This window comes from Chelonoidis abingdonii, chromosome 1 (assembly GCF_003597395.2).
Source record: "Chelonoidis abingdonii isolate Lonesome George chromosome 1, CheloAbing_2.0, whole genome shotgun sequence".
Classification (NCBI taxonomy): domain Eukaryota; kingdom Metazoa; phylum Chordata; order Testudines; family Testudinidae; genus Chelonoidis; species Chelonoidis abingdonii.
In genome coordinates, this window is record NC_133769.1 from 202,930,462 (window position 1) to 202,947,785 (window position 17,324).

The following is a 17,324-nucleotide window of genomic DNA, read 5'->3' on the forward strand; positions in this document are numbered from 1 at the left end:
ATTTGGTAGTATGTGGAGGGGAGGGGTGTGTGTATCCATGGGTGAACTGAAATTGGACCATGATTATTTTATCCACCACTTACATGTGTCCTCACATACATCAGTTATGTACCTATACCTCCCACAAACGAGCCCTCTTTTAGAGTTTAAGGCCAGAAGGGACCACCAGATCATCTAGTCTGACCTCTTGTATACCCAGCATCCGCACACTAAATCCAACCACCAACATTAGACCAAAGAGTTACAGCCCACAGGAGATTAGACGATCATGTGCCACAGGGAGAGAAGAGGAAGGGCTGAGGGGCACCAGTTCTCAAGGCCCCGGCAATGGCAGGGAAATAATTCAGTGAGACATAGCCAGATAAGCCTGGTAAGTGACCAACATACTGCAGAGGAAGGCAAAAACTTCCAAAGGCATGAAAACCATTGTTTTCTAACATGCTTCCCATAGAACCCCATTACCTATATATTTATATGGCACTCCAACAAGCTGCTGATTGCAGCAGGGAGTTTCTACAGAGAATGAGTATGTTCCAATCAACTCATCTTTAGTAACTGCTTTTTCAGAGATGACTTCTGACCTCTTTCACTTCATCTGCCAGCCTTTGGGTGCTTGAACTAAAAGAAAGGTCACAGGAACGTACAGATAAAATGAAAAGAATGTAAAAGCTGGCTTAGCTTTTGTTGCTGGAATTGCAGTAAGGGGTCTTTTATGCCCTGCTTGCTAAATAAAATCCATAACAAGGAGGGGGAAATAAACAAACAAAAAAATTCTTCTTGCATGTTCTGGGACCCACCACTGCAAATACATGTATTGTTAGCTGAAATCAGTGTTTTGGTTTCTCCTTTCCTTTGTGACATGTTGTAGAGGAAGCAGATTAAGAGCTTCCAGCTTTCTGGCAAAACACACTGGTGACATTATAATGACTTCATTATGGGCTCAAAGTCAGATAACCGATTAATAATGTATTCAGGAAAAAATACACATTATGAGCATGTACACAGGTGTACAGTTAACTCCTTCTTAGACGTGGTGTGCCTTTAACCAAGTTAGTAAAGTAGCAGCTCCAATGCCTACGAGCTGGGTGGCAAAAGAGTTAACAGCAGTGTGCCAAGTCATCACAGCTGCATTTGCTTCTGAGTCCATCTACAGTGCAAACAACATGGCAGCATTTGTGTTGTTTTTTGCTGGGAGTGCTGCTGCTGGGTGAAATTGCCAACACCTTTGGCTTCTGTTTGGAAACCTATTAGCCCCAAAGCACATGTCTTGTTTTTTTTTAAAAAAAGGTTTTCAAAAGAAGTTTTATGGCATATCTCTTTTCTAGCATTTTATATTTTGCATAAAGTTAGTGAGGAAAAGAGAGCAGTAGGTCAGACCCGGATATTCCCCAGGAAAGGGAAGGTGGATTATGCTTTTTCATGAATCAGGGTGAGTTTGCACCATATTGGAGGAAGAAGAGGATGTACATTACATGTCAGATTGACAGGGCTGAGCGTTCAGCCTAGGAGATGGCTGCAGGATTCAGGAAACCAACCGGGCAGCAAACAGTCAATCCCAGCAGCCTGTCGCAGCAGGAAGATAATACGGGCAGTCCCAGCAGAGACTGAGAGGTGCCTACTTGACGTATCTTTTTGTATCACCTACCACGATGAGTTGGACAGCCTAGATCATTCAATACATAGCCTAGGAGCTCAGCGGTTATATCGCAAATTGGTTTCATGATGCTGTATTTCGTTCAATAGCAATGGCACTACGTTAGCATTTTGATTGTAAAATTATCTGCCAACAGAACGTGAAACATTCCTCCAGGGTTTTTATCTGAAATGAACATCCCCAGCTAGGCTATTTCACAGGCATGACAACCCGCCCTGATCTCTGCAGCTATAGCCAATCATTGTGACTTGCTTTCCAGTATTAACTTGTATGGAAATGTAATGCTTGAGAAAGGTAAGTCCAGTAGGCCTATTTTCTGTGTATAATTAATGTTTGTTCTAAACAATGAGTTCTTGTTTATAAAATAGCACCACAATTCTGTCTGCCTTCGGGGGCTTGGTAGGCATTTTGCATAGACTTCAGCACAAGAACTGTACGATGCCTCTGTGTAACCAGTTCAGCTGCTCAAGGGCAGGTGATGATGAGGAAAGGGGCTCAGCTGCTAAAGGTATAATTTCAGATGATGGTGACTGCTATGCATGTTTCTTCCCCTCTCATTCAAGCTTGTAGCAAAGCAGGCCCTGTGGTAATAAAAGTGTTCGAGTGTGCAGGAATTATACTCTGGCTGATGCTATATTTTAAACACTTATCTTTTTCAAGCTTTTTTGTTGCTTTTTAAACTGCTTTTTACATAATTAGCTTAAAAGCCCATTTAGTAAGGAAGGCAGGAAGACCGCACACAGATATCGTCCTGAGGCACCAAAAATACCAGTAGAAAAGTGTATAGAATTTCTTTGAGAAGCTGCTGGGAGGTTTATGGTTATTAAAATACATACAGTACAAAGGGCCAGCTTCTGCTCCCACTAATGACATGCAGGCTGGCATTTTTCAATAGGGCCACTGGAAGTTAGGCGCTCCAGATACCACTGACTTTCAAGGTGAGTTGGGCACCTAATTGCCTTAGGTCCTGTAATGGAATGCTAAACTGTATAAAATTGTTCAGCCAGTAGCTGGTGCTGTGAGCAAAACACTTTCTTTAAGCTAAGCTCAGCCATACCTGGCAGAGCATTAAAGAAACTTACGATAAACACAGCTGGTGCATATAAGCAAATTCTGTAGCCAGTCCATATCACAGAAGTACGTGACATGGTGTCCAAAGTAAACTAAGAACAGAAACAGAAGGAACAAAGCAACACAGGTTGTAGGATTTCATCAACATGCTACTCTTCAATGCGTGAGAAAACTTAAGCTTTCACATACTTTCAGAACTGAGAGACTGGAAACAATATTTTGCAAGATTTTGTCTTGCTACCAAGCTCCACAAAGATACACAGATATCGTCTTAAATTTATGCTATGGGGCAGCAAGCATAGCATATCTTCAAGTGTTTTGACTTTACTGAAGATAGTCACAAAGATGACTATGAAATTATTTTGACTATGTTTGATGCATTCTTTAAACCTCAGAGAAATGTGGCTTATGCAAGAGCATGTTTTCACCAGAGAATTCAAGGACCAAGGGGAAATGTTGAATCTTTTATACAAGCTCTGCATACATTGGCTGAAAACTCTCTGATTTTTAGGAATGCAAAATATGAAAACATTGGAGACAGGCTGGTTATTGGGTTAACAAATGATTAGCTTTCACAGCTGCTTCCATTAAAGAGAGACATAAACCTACACACAACTATTTAAAAAGCAAAACAGTCTGAACTGGTGAAACAACAAAACCTAAGGGAAAGTGACAGTTTCAGGTTTTTCAATTTTATCTTGGAAACTGTAAACAGAGACTTGAGTGTTTAAAAATCACTTTCATGAAACCCCTGAGGCAAGGAGAACGAACTTCCAAATTCCAGCCTTAGTCACTCTTTTCACAACTTTTCCCAAGGGATAATGCATGTCTAGACAGAGCACAGTGTAATAAATGCTTGAAATATGGACTCTTTGCAGCTGTTTAGCACACCAAAGCCATCAAGGAGTTGACGTATATTACAGACAATCAACAGCCATTGTTTCTGGGGTCTATCACATCTGATGACACAGAGCCTGCCTACAGAATGACATTAAATATTCATTGCAAGACTATTGACTTTAAAACTGATTCAAGAGCTGACTTCAAAGTCATCTCAGAAGGAATTTGTAATCCCCGTCAGCCCCTTCCAGAGCTGAAGTCACCTGACACAGTTCTGAGTAGCCCTAGAGGTATTAACTACCTAGGCCAGTTCACATGGAAACAACTTACAGCAGTGGAGGGCAACCTGCGGTCCATCAGGGCAATCTGCCGGTGGTCAGTGAGATAGTTTGTTTACATTAAGCGTCCACAGGCGCGGTCGCCAGCAGCTCCCTTTCCTGGCCAATGGGAGCTCTGGGGGCCATGCCTGCAGATGGTCAATGTAAACAAAATGTCTCGTGGCCCGCCAGCGGATTACGCTGATGGGCTGCATGCTGAAGGTTGCCGACCCCCGATCTAAATGGTAGGAATGTAAATTTAAAGGGGGAAATGTAATAGAATGCTAAACTGTTTTATACTGTTCTGCCACTAGGTGGCAATGTGTATAAATACTCTGTTTAAGCTAACTTCAGCCATACCTGGCAGAGCATTAAAGGATCTTCCGATGAACACAGCTGGTATATATAAGAAAGCTCTCTATCCAGCCCATATCTGGTACAGAAGTGCATGAGAAGTCCCTTGAAAATCTCAGCCAGAAGGTTTTGCCACTTGCTTCAATGAAGGGGGGCAGGAGTGGACTGTAAAACTGGGGGTCAGACCCTGAGCTGGTAGAAAATGTCATGGCATAGCTTCATTTGCTTTCAGCAATTTTGCTTTCAGCAATTTTGAAGATTTAAGGGCACATCAGTTTTTATTTTGATCTGTGTTATTAACTAAAATACTTCAAAAATGTGCCAACCAATTCTATTCTCCCAGTACATTGATGTTAACAAAGTGATTGATACAGATTTAGCAGCTCAGGTCTTCCTTTTTCCCCCCTTACATTCTTTAATAATGCCACATAAAATACAGGAAAAAATACAGCACACAATGCAGCAGCTTCCTGTTATAAAACTGTAAATGCTGGATGGAAGTGAACCAGCTGTATTACTGGTTGCATTCTTGACAGCTGAGTATTATAGGTTGGGATCAGTCTTTCACCTGGAAGAGAAGCTGATTTAAATTTAAATCTCACTGGTAAGCTGTTAAATGTAGAAATATTTGGGGTGCAGGTGATAGTATAATGGAGTCCATGAGATGTCTTTCAGATACATCAAGAAAAAGCTAAGCAGCAGTTTGGGTTTAGATGGTCCAACTATCTTTCCATTTGCCTATTGTAGATCTAAAAAGCTCCCTCCAGCGTGGAGAATGTATTACTAAGTGAAAGTTTATTGCTATGGAAACATTTAATAGAACTGAACTTTAAAAAACAGTGGACATTAAAGAAGGTATATTTGGAGGATAAAGTTCTTTTTGTTATCATGTAACAGCTTTTGAGGATATACACCCAGCTTAAGCATGAATTGTGGTGGCTGATATCTTCCTCCTACAGGTTAACTTAAATAACCACGAAACTGCTCACATGACAGGTCATATATGAGAAAACAAAATATTATAACAAATTGTGGCTTGATCCAAAGCCCACTGAAGGCAGTGGAAAGACCCCAATTGATTTAAACAAGCTCTGGATCAGGACTGTAGCAAGCATACAGTGCACTTTCCAGGGGATTTGAATTATAGCAACAGATCCATTTATTTTTGTTAAAGTGATCTAGATACTTTTTTTTCTTAGATGAAGAATTTATAGTAGGAACATTCCCCATTCATCCATCATTGTTAATGTGCTGTAGAAATGAAATCAAATATTCCACAAAATCTGTAGACAAAACATTGGGCGACTAATTGTTTGGCCATAAATGAAACCAGACCCTGTGTGGCATGAAAATATGTAGTGTTTTAGTGCTTCTAAGGTGGTGAAACTTGGTGGAAATAGTTGAAAAGACAATGAGCGAGAGAGAAATGAAAATGATGGCAGAAAAGGTGATGTGAATCAAAAGTGGGAAAACAAGAGATGACAGTAAGAGTGAAGAAAATTAAAGGGGTGACAGGAAATAGAATATGATGGAGAGACACCTTTCTCTGGCTGGGTTTCAGAGTCTAGGCACCAGCCCAGCTGGGAACATATATATGCTGCTATTTTAAGTACTGTAGCATGAGCCTGAATCAGTTGACCCAGGCTCTGAGACTCACTCATGACAAGTCACTGAGTGTCTTCTGAGTTTGACATTTGGAAGAGACTTTTTAAATTTTGCCTCTCGACCTTCTGTCTGCCTTCCCAGTTGGCACAACTGTATAACACAGGATTGAACAAATATTTTAAAGAAAATGTAGGGTGAGATCTTCAAAGAGATCTCAGCATTGACCTAAATCTCCTCTCACTAAAGTCAGTGGTAAAACTGCCATTGACTTTAATGGCCGCTGAGTTATGGCATTCTGAGCACTTAGGAAAATCCCAGCCGGTGAGTGCAAAACAGATCATTGTAATTTATACCACAGAGTATTTGGGTTTGCCCCCATCTAAAGCAGAAATGGTGTACTGATAGGTGAGGCAGTGGAGAGTCTGAATGTGGGCTGGAGGGAATTGGGTGTATTTAGAATCTGACCCATGGCAGCTCACCCACGAATCCACAAGGGTCAAACCCTGACTTGGACTAAACTAGCAAGACAGATACATGGGTTTGAAGACCGCGAGGGCTGAGTAGTCCATCCCTCATCCCAACTGTCTTTGTGCTTTAAAGCAACTTCCTTTGGCCAGCAGCATTTCGATAAAGCTTTCTCCATACTCAGTGCATCTTGATGCTCTATTTAGAGCTCTTTGAATTATATAGATCTGGCTTCAAACTTGGGGAAATATTTGAAGCAACACTTGTGACTGAGCACATGAAATACGTTCATTTGGGAGTTTGTCCAGCCAGCTGACCATACACGATACTGCATTTATAGTTCAGGGTCTTGTAAATTGTCACATCTAAGAACTGTCCTTGGACAAAAAATACATTCTAATAAGACTGATGTGTAATTAGGGCATCCTGTGAATATGTACTAAATGGGGTCTTGGTTTCCCCATTTGTAAAGTGAGGATAGTAACACTTGCCTGTCTCACATGCTGAAATGGGTTCATAGCACTTTGAAGCTCTGAAGCTTTTATGTAAATATTAGGCGGTATTGGGTCACATTGGTCAATCCTGGTAAATTGCCTGGGTTTGAGCTGGCATGGAAAAGCCAAGTATAATAGTACTGAGTGTCTTCAGATGGGTGATCTGCAGAAGTATAACTTTGTTTATAATGCTTGGAGGACGGGTATATTAAGACAGGAGCTCTCTGTCCCATGCTGTCTCATATAAGAAGGCACTGCATACGTCGATGCTCTTACACTTTTCCTAATCAAAAGAACTTGAAATTTTGAGTCCCCAGAAATATTCCTGAATGGTACAAACAGTCACAATTCTGGGCTGTTTATTTAGTGTGAGTAATAAGGGGGGCTCGAGAGAAAGACTGCCTGCCTGTCTGCTGGACAATAGAGAGTAAAGAAAACAAATTCAGAGGCACTGTAAATGGATGTAAGAAAGTATTGGATAAATGACTGGGGCATTCATTTTAGAGCAGTTTTATTTTGATTTATGCTCAAATTCCAAGACACACAGCGCTACTATTCTTTACATTTCTACAACAGCTCATGTGTTCTTGACTATTTCTATACAGTTTTCTCAAGCCTGACACCCAAGAGATGGACTCTTACAAGACTGGCCCTCTTCCTGACTAGTGAGATCTAAAAGAATGAATCTGCCCTAGCACAAGGGACATTTTTATAGTCAGACCATTTCTGAACTGCACTGGCTGCCAAATCATACTGGAGACAAAGTGGGTAATATCTCTTATTGGACCTCTGCTGGTGATAGACAAGCTTTCAAGCTACACAGAGCTCTTCTTCAGGTCAGACCCCGACTTTAAATAACTGTGTGGATCTCAGAGTCTCAGAGCACTCAGCTTGGGGCAATACATTGTGGACATCTCCACACAGGAGCCAGGGAGTAGCATGCCTAAGGCCGAATACTGAACCTTTTAAGATCAACGGGCGTCTTTCAATGGACTTCAGTGGATTAGGCCCTTAAAAAAATAAGGTGTCTAACTTTTTCCGCATATGTAATAATGTACGTTTTCCCTAGAATTCTTCAGGTTGGTACTTATGCTGTTGAGGAAGCTTGAATTGAGGCCTTGTCCATTATTGTTCATTACTATCCTCTTTTGATTTTTTTTTTTTAAACAGGGGAATTTCAATATTCCTTTCAATTAACTCTGTTGGAATATATTTCCTAAGGTCATAGTACCAACACGATTGCACAACCACAGTAACTTTTATGGCTGAGTGGGAACACTTTGCTGTTGTGAAAAGCCAATATTTGGTTTAAAGATCCCTTTGGATTTTTAATTCACTTTGCCAGAATGTTTAGATGCTTTGCCTGCTTCCATACCTGCCTTTAATTACTTATTCAGTTGATCTAATGCATATTGCAAAGAATGACTGTTCTCCAGGATGTGTGTCTTGGTCAAGCTAAGCCTGAAACACAGCAGACTGGGAGCTCCTACGGAGTGAGGTTTACTGTGTGTATCTTAATGGGGTGTTGGTTTTGGCTTATTCATAGATTCATAGACTCTAGGACTGGAAGGGACCTCGAGAGGTCATCAAGTCCAGTCCCCTGCCCTCATGGCAGGACCAAAAACTGTCTAGACCATCCCTGATAGACATTTATCTAACCTACTCTTAAATATCTCCAGAGATGGAGATTCCACAACCTCCCTAGGCAATTTATTCCAGTGTTTAACTACCCTGACAGTTAGGAACTTTTTCCTAATGTCCAACCTAAATCTCCCTTGCTGCAGTTTAAGCCCATTGCTTCTTGTTCTATCATTAGAGGCTAAGGTGAACAAGTTTTCTCCCTCCTCCTGATGACACCCTTTTAGATACCTGAAAACTGCTATCATGTCCCCTCTCAGTCTTCTCTTTTCCAAACTAAATAAACCCAATTCTTTCAGCCTTCCTTCATAGATCATGTTCTCAAGACCTTTAATCATTCTTGTTGCTCTTCTCTGGACCCTCTCCAATTTCTCCACATCTTTCTTGAAATGCGGTGCCCAGAACTGGACACAATACTCCAGTTGAGGCCTAACCAGCGCAGAGTAGAGCGGAAGAATGACTTCTCGTGTCTTGTTTACAACACACCTGTTAATGCATCCCAGAATCACGTTTGCTTTTTTTGCAACAGTATCACACTGTTGACTCATATTTAGCTTGTGGTCCACTATGACCCCTAGATCTTTCTCCCATACTCCTTCCTAGACAGTCTCTTCCCATTCTGTATGTGTGAAACTGATTGTTCCTTCCTAAGTGGAGCACTTTGCATTTGTCTTTATTGAACTTCATCCGGTTTACCTCAGACCATTTCTCCAATTTGTCCAGATCATTTTGAATTTTGACCCTGTCCTCCAAAGCAGTTGCAATCCCTCCCAGTTTGGTATCGTCTGCAAACTTAATAAGCGTACTTTCTATGCCAACATCTAAGTCGTTGATGAAGATATTGAACAGAGCCGGTCCCAAAACAGACCCCTGCGGAACCCCACTTGTTATACCTTTCCAGCAGGATTGGGAGCCATTAATAACTACTCTCTGAGTACGGTTATCCAGCCAGTTATGCACCCACCTTATAGTAGCCCCATCTAAATTGTATTTGCCTAGTTTATCGATAAGGATATCATGCGAGACCGTATCAAATGCCTTACTAAAGTCTAGGTATACCACATCCACCGCTTCTCCCTTATCCACAAGACTCGTTATCCTATCAAAGAAAGCTATCAGATTGGTTTGACACGATTTGTTCTTTACAAATCCATGCTGGCTATTCCCTATCACCTTACCACCTTCCAAGTGTTTGCAGATGATTTCTTTAATTACTTGCTCCATTATCTTCCCTGGCACAGAAGTTAAACTAACTGGTTTGTAGTTTCCTGGGTTGTTTTTATTTCCCTTTTTATAGATGGGCAATATATTTGCCCTTTTCAAGTCTTCTGGAATCTCTCCCGTCTTCCCTGGAATCTCATCGTATTCCCTCTTCATAGTATCGTAGCTGTATGTGAAAACAGAATATAGAAGCCAATATCCATCTGTCCATCCTCTGGGTACTATAATAAAAGTTCCCCTTTCGCAATTACCCATCTATACTTAAGGAATCTGCCAGTAAAAATAAAAAGGAATTTGCTATTTAAATATTATGCAGTATCTGCACATTCAAAATATTTTTTGTGGTGCCATTCATGCCATTACAAATAAGTCTGTATTATTGTTCCTGTTATAAGTCCCTGAAGGGACTTATAACTTGGCTGTAAAAATCCACTCAGGCCTAAAAATTACCAGATAAGGTCTCAGCCTAGGAGGTATTTGTTTATTTTGACAAGTTATTTAAAATAGGGACTGGAAAAAAATTTGAAATTAGTGGTTTCAGATTCCTGTTTTGTGATTTCATATTTATAAAGGGCTTAAATTACATATTGCAGGCTCTTGGTCTATATAACATGGGCTTATGTCTGCGGACATTGGGGGGAGTTGGGGAGAAGAATTACAAAGTGCCAAACCCTGCAGTCCCTTCTAAGACAAAACTCTCGTTCACCTGTGGGCCAAGGACAAGTGTGAGACATTTCAATTTGTTTTCCAAAGTGCTGAGCACCCAGCAGCCTGGCTCTTGATTTGAACATTTTGGCTTAGGTGACTTGCCCAAAACCACACAGGAAATCAGCCACAGTTCCAGGAATAGAGCAAAGATCACGTGCTTTAACGGCAAGAGGCTGTGTTTTATTTGCAAACTCTCACTCCCACAGTGAAAATGAACGAGGGATCTCTGCTTCAAAATATCATACAGGGCTACCTACCAGGGGCAGCTCTAGTCATTTCGCCACCCCAAGCATGGCGGCATGCTGCGGGGGGCACTCTGCTGGTCGCCAGTCCCATGGCTCCGGTGGACCTCCTGCAGACGTCCCTGCGGAGGGTCCACTGGTCCCGCAGCTCCGGTGGACCTCCTGCAGGCGTGTCTGTGGATGTTCCACTGAAGCCGCGGGACCTGCGGCTGCAGGAGGTCCACCGGAGCTGCCTGCCGCCCTCCTGGCAACCGGCAGAGTGCCCTCCATGGCATGCTGCCCCAAGCACGCGCTTGGCGTGCTGGGGCCTGGAGCCGCCCCTGCTACCTACTGCTAAGAAGCTAAAAGAAATGGCTTGTTCTGTCAGTTGTCTTCTTTTCAAGCCCTCCAAGCAGCAGTTTGGTGCACTGAAAACAGGGCCAATTCTTCGTCCTGTCTCTTGGGAGAGCACGTGTGTATCCCACTTTTGTGTCATTCATATCCTGGATTGCTGAAACTGACCCCAGCATAAGTTAAAATTGCCATGAAAGCTGCTCTAATTTATGTCAGCCTGTCTGACTCCCTATGCGATATACAGCAGCACAGAACCTCCACAGCACCGAGTGGGATGGCTGCTCTTTCTCTTGTCCCTGAAATGCACCCTCTTGGCTCTGGTTTCACCCCACCATGCTCTTGAGAGGGGGAGCCTAGAGCTGCTTATATCACCCTCGTGGCTTATTTATGTTCTTTCTGTGCCTTTGGATCAGGTTCTAGAATCAGCTCCATATGCTCCTCAGGCTGTTTCTTTACAGATCCACAAACTCTGCTTTGCTTAGCACACCAAATGATATCAACTCAGACTAGTAAAGTCCTAGGCTCACACCCTCAGCTGGTGTAAATTGGCATAGGACCACTGAAGTCCTCTGGGTATCTTGCACTTACTCAGTTCCCTGACTTTCCAGAGACCATGGGCATTGGTGCACCTTGGTCCCTCTGGTTTTCTGCCAGTGGCACAAACAGCTGAGGGCTGTAACACTATGGTCTAATTCTGGTTGTTGGAGTTGATGTGGTACCAGGCGGGGTGAGTGGCCTGTGATATATAGGAGATCAGACTAGATGATGTGGTGGCCTCTTCTGGCCTTAATCTCTATGACTCTAAATCAATGGTGCCATGCTGATTTACACCAGCTGAGGATCTGGCCTGTACTCTACAAAGCATCCAGTTGCTGCGTCTCCAATTGCAATTTATGGCAACACCCATAATATATGAAGCCCAGAGTAGCTTTACAAATATGTCACTCAAGCTTGGAGTTTTGCCATTAGCTTAAAATATTTGTATAAAGCTGTTGTTTAGGTGACATGCTGCAAAGCTAAAAGACCTGCTGTAAGCAAAATGTTTAGGCTCTCTCGGCATAGATATACTATTATAATTCCATCAAATGGGTTCCAGATTACACCTCATCTTACTGTAGAGCCAACCATAATAACCAGCAGCTCCGAGACTATTACTGCAACCACTGCTAGAGACATCTGGAACATGACATGCTGGGTGTTCTAAATCAATAAGGGAAACAGTTCGAACATTCCTACTCAAATCTCCTCCCTAAACACAAACCCATGTTTGCCCCACACGTGCAAGCCCAGTGTGAAGCTTTGCACAAAATGTTTCTTGAGTTATCCAACTTCAGGAAGCATCTGAATAACTTTCTTAACAGTTCTGATTGTTTAATGGTATCTGAACACATTCTCTTTCATTTCAAAAGGAAACAAATTCAACCCCGGACTAAGACTGAGCACGAGAAGTTCCAGGCTGAACTTTGGGGGAAATGATACATGACTGAAATGGGTAAGAATGAGAGTATAATTTCAGCCTTAACAGTAGGTGTCATCGTTCAGGGTAATTGCGCCTGTATTCTCCCTCCGTGGTCCACCAAGCGCACTCACTTCTAGGCTTTTGGCTCCCAAGCATCACCTGTTCTGGGCGGAGACCCTCTCTCCCTCCTAACCAGAGTGCTTACAGTTCCCTGCCTACACTGTTATTCCCAGAAAGCCACGTTGCCTAAACAAGCCAGCCTCTACACATCATACCCTCTGAAGAGAAAGTAAACAACGTAATTGCCCCTAAGTTACAGCTCTTTCTAAGCAAGCATATTTATTCTTAAGTTGAAAGAATTACAGAGAACACACATTAAAAACAACAAAAATGTACATGCTAATAAAGGGTCTGGTAGAAGTCAGTCCTTCGAAGACCATAAAAGTGTTTTTGTGACATTACAAGTTCATAACAGCTTTAGCTTAGAACACACCCATGAATGAATTAGCCTTTCCGTTATATCGGCCCTTGATCATTAGATTCCAGAAAAAGGCAAGCAATAGATAATGCTCCTTTCCTCATAGTGCAGCTTCTTCAAAAGACTGGGCTTTGGCATAAACGGAGATGGGAATTTGCGTGCACCTCCCCCTAGAGATTCCCCAGAGAAACCGTTTGCACAAAAGTCCATTCTTGGCTGGCCCACTGTTCAGTATAGTCCTTTGACGTTCATAGCACTTCCCTGGGCTCTCAATAATACATAACTTTTGCATTTAACACAATGGACTCCAACGATACTTAAACTTAATTAAATAAGGTTTTTAAAGGATACTGCAGGAAACTGCTAGATCAGTCACAATAGGATTGATATGGTGATGCTCACATTTAAAAAATGTGAATTTTTTGCATACTAACCATCTTCCATGAATTCCCGCAGAGCCAACAAATTCTAGTTATTGTGTTCCTCCAGGGGGATTTTTAATGCCAATTGTAATGACAGATTATATGAAACAGCTGGTCAAATAGAACGAGGAACGAATTAGTTGGCATTTGAGGAAATAAGAAAAACAGACACCCTGCAAACTTTGGCAGAACCAAGCAATCCTCAAGAAGTCTGGAGACAAAAGAGAAATGGACTGGAATCTGATCACTGCAGCGGTTTAGGCTTTCAGGTAAGGGTCAGCTGTTCCATGGCATGACAATCATTTGAAAGATGCCTAAGAGGTTCCCACTACAATGAAAGTGCATTCATTACAATAAATATGGAAATTCCACATGACAGAAATACACTAGCTGTGTTTACATTAAACAGAAGTCTCCACTAGCTACTCTGGGGCAAAAAAGAGCTTATAAACCTGGTGCCAGCACAGGGCCAGAAGAAGGGGCTTGTGCTTCCTCTGCGCAGAAGCTGACAGGGGCTGGGTAGTTCTGAGGACAGCTGTACTATGTGGTGTTGTTGCAATGACACCAGGAAAGGTGGAAGTGCAATATGACTAACGATATGAAGAGCTGCAACAAGGTGTGCCCCATGCTTGCTCTGCAGGCTGTGCTGAGAATTTCTCAACTTTCCAGTGTGATATATAATCAAATGGTCCAAGGAAAAACATAAAGTGCTTGTTTATTCTGGCTGCACTCTGTATGGTGCAGGAAGAGGGGTGGGTCTGGTTCTGAGTGAGAGGTGCCTTTAAAAGCCACCTTGATGCTTCCCCTGTTCTCAGCCCCTTGCAGAAACCTGTCCTCCCCTCACTATAAATTACAGCTGCCTCAGGGCCTACTCTCATTTACAAGCAGCTGCAACAGACAACTAGAGGTTGTTCAAGCAGCTGAAAATAGCCTGAATACCCCCCTCCTGGAATGCTCCCAGCTCGGTGCCTTTTTGGGAAACCCCTTATGTCAGGAGGTTCTGTCATGTAGAACGCTTACAGCTAAATAGATTTTGTCACGTATACCTGTAGAGGGGGGTAGCAGGGTGGACCCCTGTTCCTGCCCAGAAGGGGTCAAAAACAGCCCTGAGAGGGGGCTGTGGCTGGGGAAAGCAGCCTTTAGGCTGCTTTGATTGGGGAAGTGGCTGCAGCTGGGGCCACGCCCCAAACCGAGCAACAGGGCCTTATAGGAGGGCTAGGGAAGCCAGAAGAAAACAGTCTCTCTCTGACTGGAGAAGGAGACAGGCCTGGCTGCTTGGGAACTCACCCAGGGGACCTAGAAGAAGGTAGGGCTAGGGAAAGGCCTTAGGAGCGGGGAAGCCCTAAGCCAGCAACTCCCCAGGCTGTAGGGCCTAGTTCTAGGCCTCCTAGGTACTGGGCTTGCAGAGGGGCAGCCAGAGGGTGGGTAAAGGCAGCCAGTCCAAACCCCGTTGCCTATGATGAGTGGCTGATACTGCAGTCTGCCCAAGTGAACGGGGGCTAGATAGAGACTGGGCAGTAGCCTTCTACTGAGGCAAAGTGGGGATAGAGGGTGGGGGTCCCCCGGGAGAGGGGAAACCCTCAGGGAAAGGGGTGACTGCTTGGGGGCAGCACTCCAGGTGAAAGGGCACCGGGTCCAGCGAGAGACACGGGGCCAGAGGACAGGTGGATCACTGGCCTGCAGAGGGTGCTCTGGGCTGGAAACCGAGCTAATTCCCCAAAGACACCAGCAGGGGGCGCCACAGGGGTGAGTCTGCTGGATTACAAGGGGTCATGACATTGCAGAAAATAAGGCCTCACATCACCCATGTGAAGAAGATACAGTCTTATCTTTTCCACATTCGTAATGAGTAAAGCAAGACCAAGAGAAGTTAAGAGGCTTGCCCAAAATCTCACAGCATGTAAGTAGCAGAGCCTCAAACTCTTGGCACCTTTGAATGTGATCAAGCAGAACTCTCAACTCATGTTGATGGTAATGACTTTCAGCAGTGACCTGGACAGATGTCCCAGTAGTAGAAGACTCCATGTGCCATTACCAAACACCCGAGTAGCTTAGGGACACTTCCTTTCCCCCCAAGAGTTCTAAACCAAACTTACAACAGGGCTTAATCAAGCCACAATTTTTTTCCTTAGTAAAACATTTTTTAAATTTTTCACTGGATAAAACAGACTTAAATTTCACTTGGGCCTCATTTAGACACATCATGCTGTGTTAGGCGTGATTGTCCTACAATATTCTGGCTGATAGAACTCAAATGTTATGTTCATGTCTCAATGTCTATTTATCTTTTTAGGATAATATTCTTATACTAATCATTATGTGTCCGTGGAGTCCCAACTCAGTTAACAATAAACTCTCAGTTGACATACCTACAATATTTGCTTTTCGCAAGCAAGCCGTATAAATTCTCCATAGTCCAAAATGGGAATAGGTAAAATAAGGCTGAACAAAGGTTGAGGGTGGAAACCCAAGTACTCAGTCACCATGAGGAATGCTAATCAAAGAATTTTCCATTGAGGGTTATAAGAAGTTATGAAGTAGGAAGAGCTGAACAACAATCAAATATTTCAGGCCCTGAGTCTTTTCAAATTTTATTTTAACACAGTAAATTCGAAACAGGGAAACTATTAATTTTTTTAATCATGTGACCTGATATGTACCCTTGTAATCAAATTGCATCTCCACACCTTTCAGTTTTACTACAGAAATGTGAACCTGATACCATGCCTACAATTAAAAAAAAAAAATTAGTGAATTTATAGTATTGTATAAGGAATTGCTTAATCGGAATGCAGAGCTGCACAAATAATTTTTAAGTATAAGGTCTCTAAGCCAAATATTAACTTTAGTTAAAAAGATTTTTATGACTTGTGTAAAAGAATCCCATCCAAAGATCACCATACATAATTCTACTCGTTAGTAGGTGCAGAGAAAAATGGGATGATTAGAAACACAGCAATGAACTGACACAGATGTTGCAGTGCTTTGGAAAATATATTTTAAATTATGCCATCTGCAGAGTCATGGTAAGCCTAATAAAAATAATGAGAAGCAAGGAGATAAACTAAGATTCCTGAGGCTCTCACATTAGGAGATGTATCTGAAATGTAAATAAGTACAGCAAAGCCACATGTGCTACAGACATCTATTCCTCATTAAATTCTCCTGGACATTAATATTAACATATGGAGCATACAAGGAGGTAGCTACGCTAAATTTTCCTGCCAGCGGTAGCAATAGTGGAAGGGAAAATTTTCAAAGGCTCAACAGGGAGGTTAGCTGCCTAACTGCCAAGGAAGCCAATAGGGCTTAGGCACCTAGCTAACAGTTGTATCTTTGAACATCTCCCTTGGTAGTATTAGTGTACATAGACACCAGTGTTTTGACTTCCATTTTGTCTCACCCTAATCATATTATTTCTAAAGGGCATGGTGGTTAGAACACCAGTGACTGCTGATACCTATAACCATAGAACTGTAGTGAAGAGAAGTATGTGATAGGGTTCTTTTGATCAGCCCATTCATAGCATAGTCAGTGTTTCCCTTTTATCAAAACATTTGTGAGGGGAAAAAATGTTTAATTAGTCACGAATACATATATGACCCTAGGAACCTCTTTATGTAATTGCTAAAGGGCACATTCAACACGCTGTTGTCAGAATATTTAGCCGAAGAATGACTTGTAAGGCATCATATAAAAACTGGGGACATAGAACCATAGAGTTAACAGGGATGGCAAGAGTCATCTAGTCTAACCCGCTGCCAAGATGCAGAATTGTTGTATCTAAACCATCCCAGACAGATGGCTATGCAGCCTCCTTTCGAAAATCTGCAGTGAAGAGATTCCACAGCCTCCCTAGGCATCTGTTCCATTGTTCTACTGTTCTTACAGTCAGGAAGTAGTTCCTGAGATTTAATCTAAATCTGCTATGCTGCCATTTGAATCCATTGCCTCTTGCCCTGCCGGCAGAGAGAACAATTTTTCTCCATCTTTTTTATGGCAGCCTGGCAAATATTTGAAGAC

At 42.5% G+C, this 17,324-nt stretch overlaps 1 non-coding gene across 1 annotated transcript; it reads left to right on the top strand.

The window, feature by feature from the left end:
• The first annotated feature begins 1,781 nt into the window (after positions 1–1,781).
• Positions 1,782–15,468, top strand: LOC116827443 (uncharacterized). Its single transcript, XR_012657246.1, has 3 exons — positions 1,782–1,948; positions 12,352–12,434; positions 13,369–15,468. It is a non-coding gene; the product is annotated as an uncharacterized LOC116827443 (transcript).
• Positions 15,469–17,324: the final 1,856 nt, after the last annotated feature.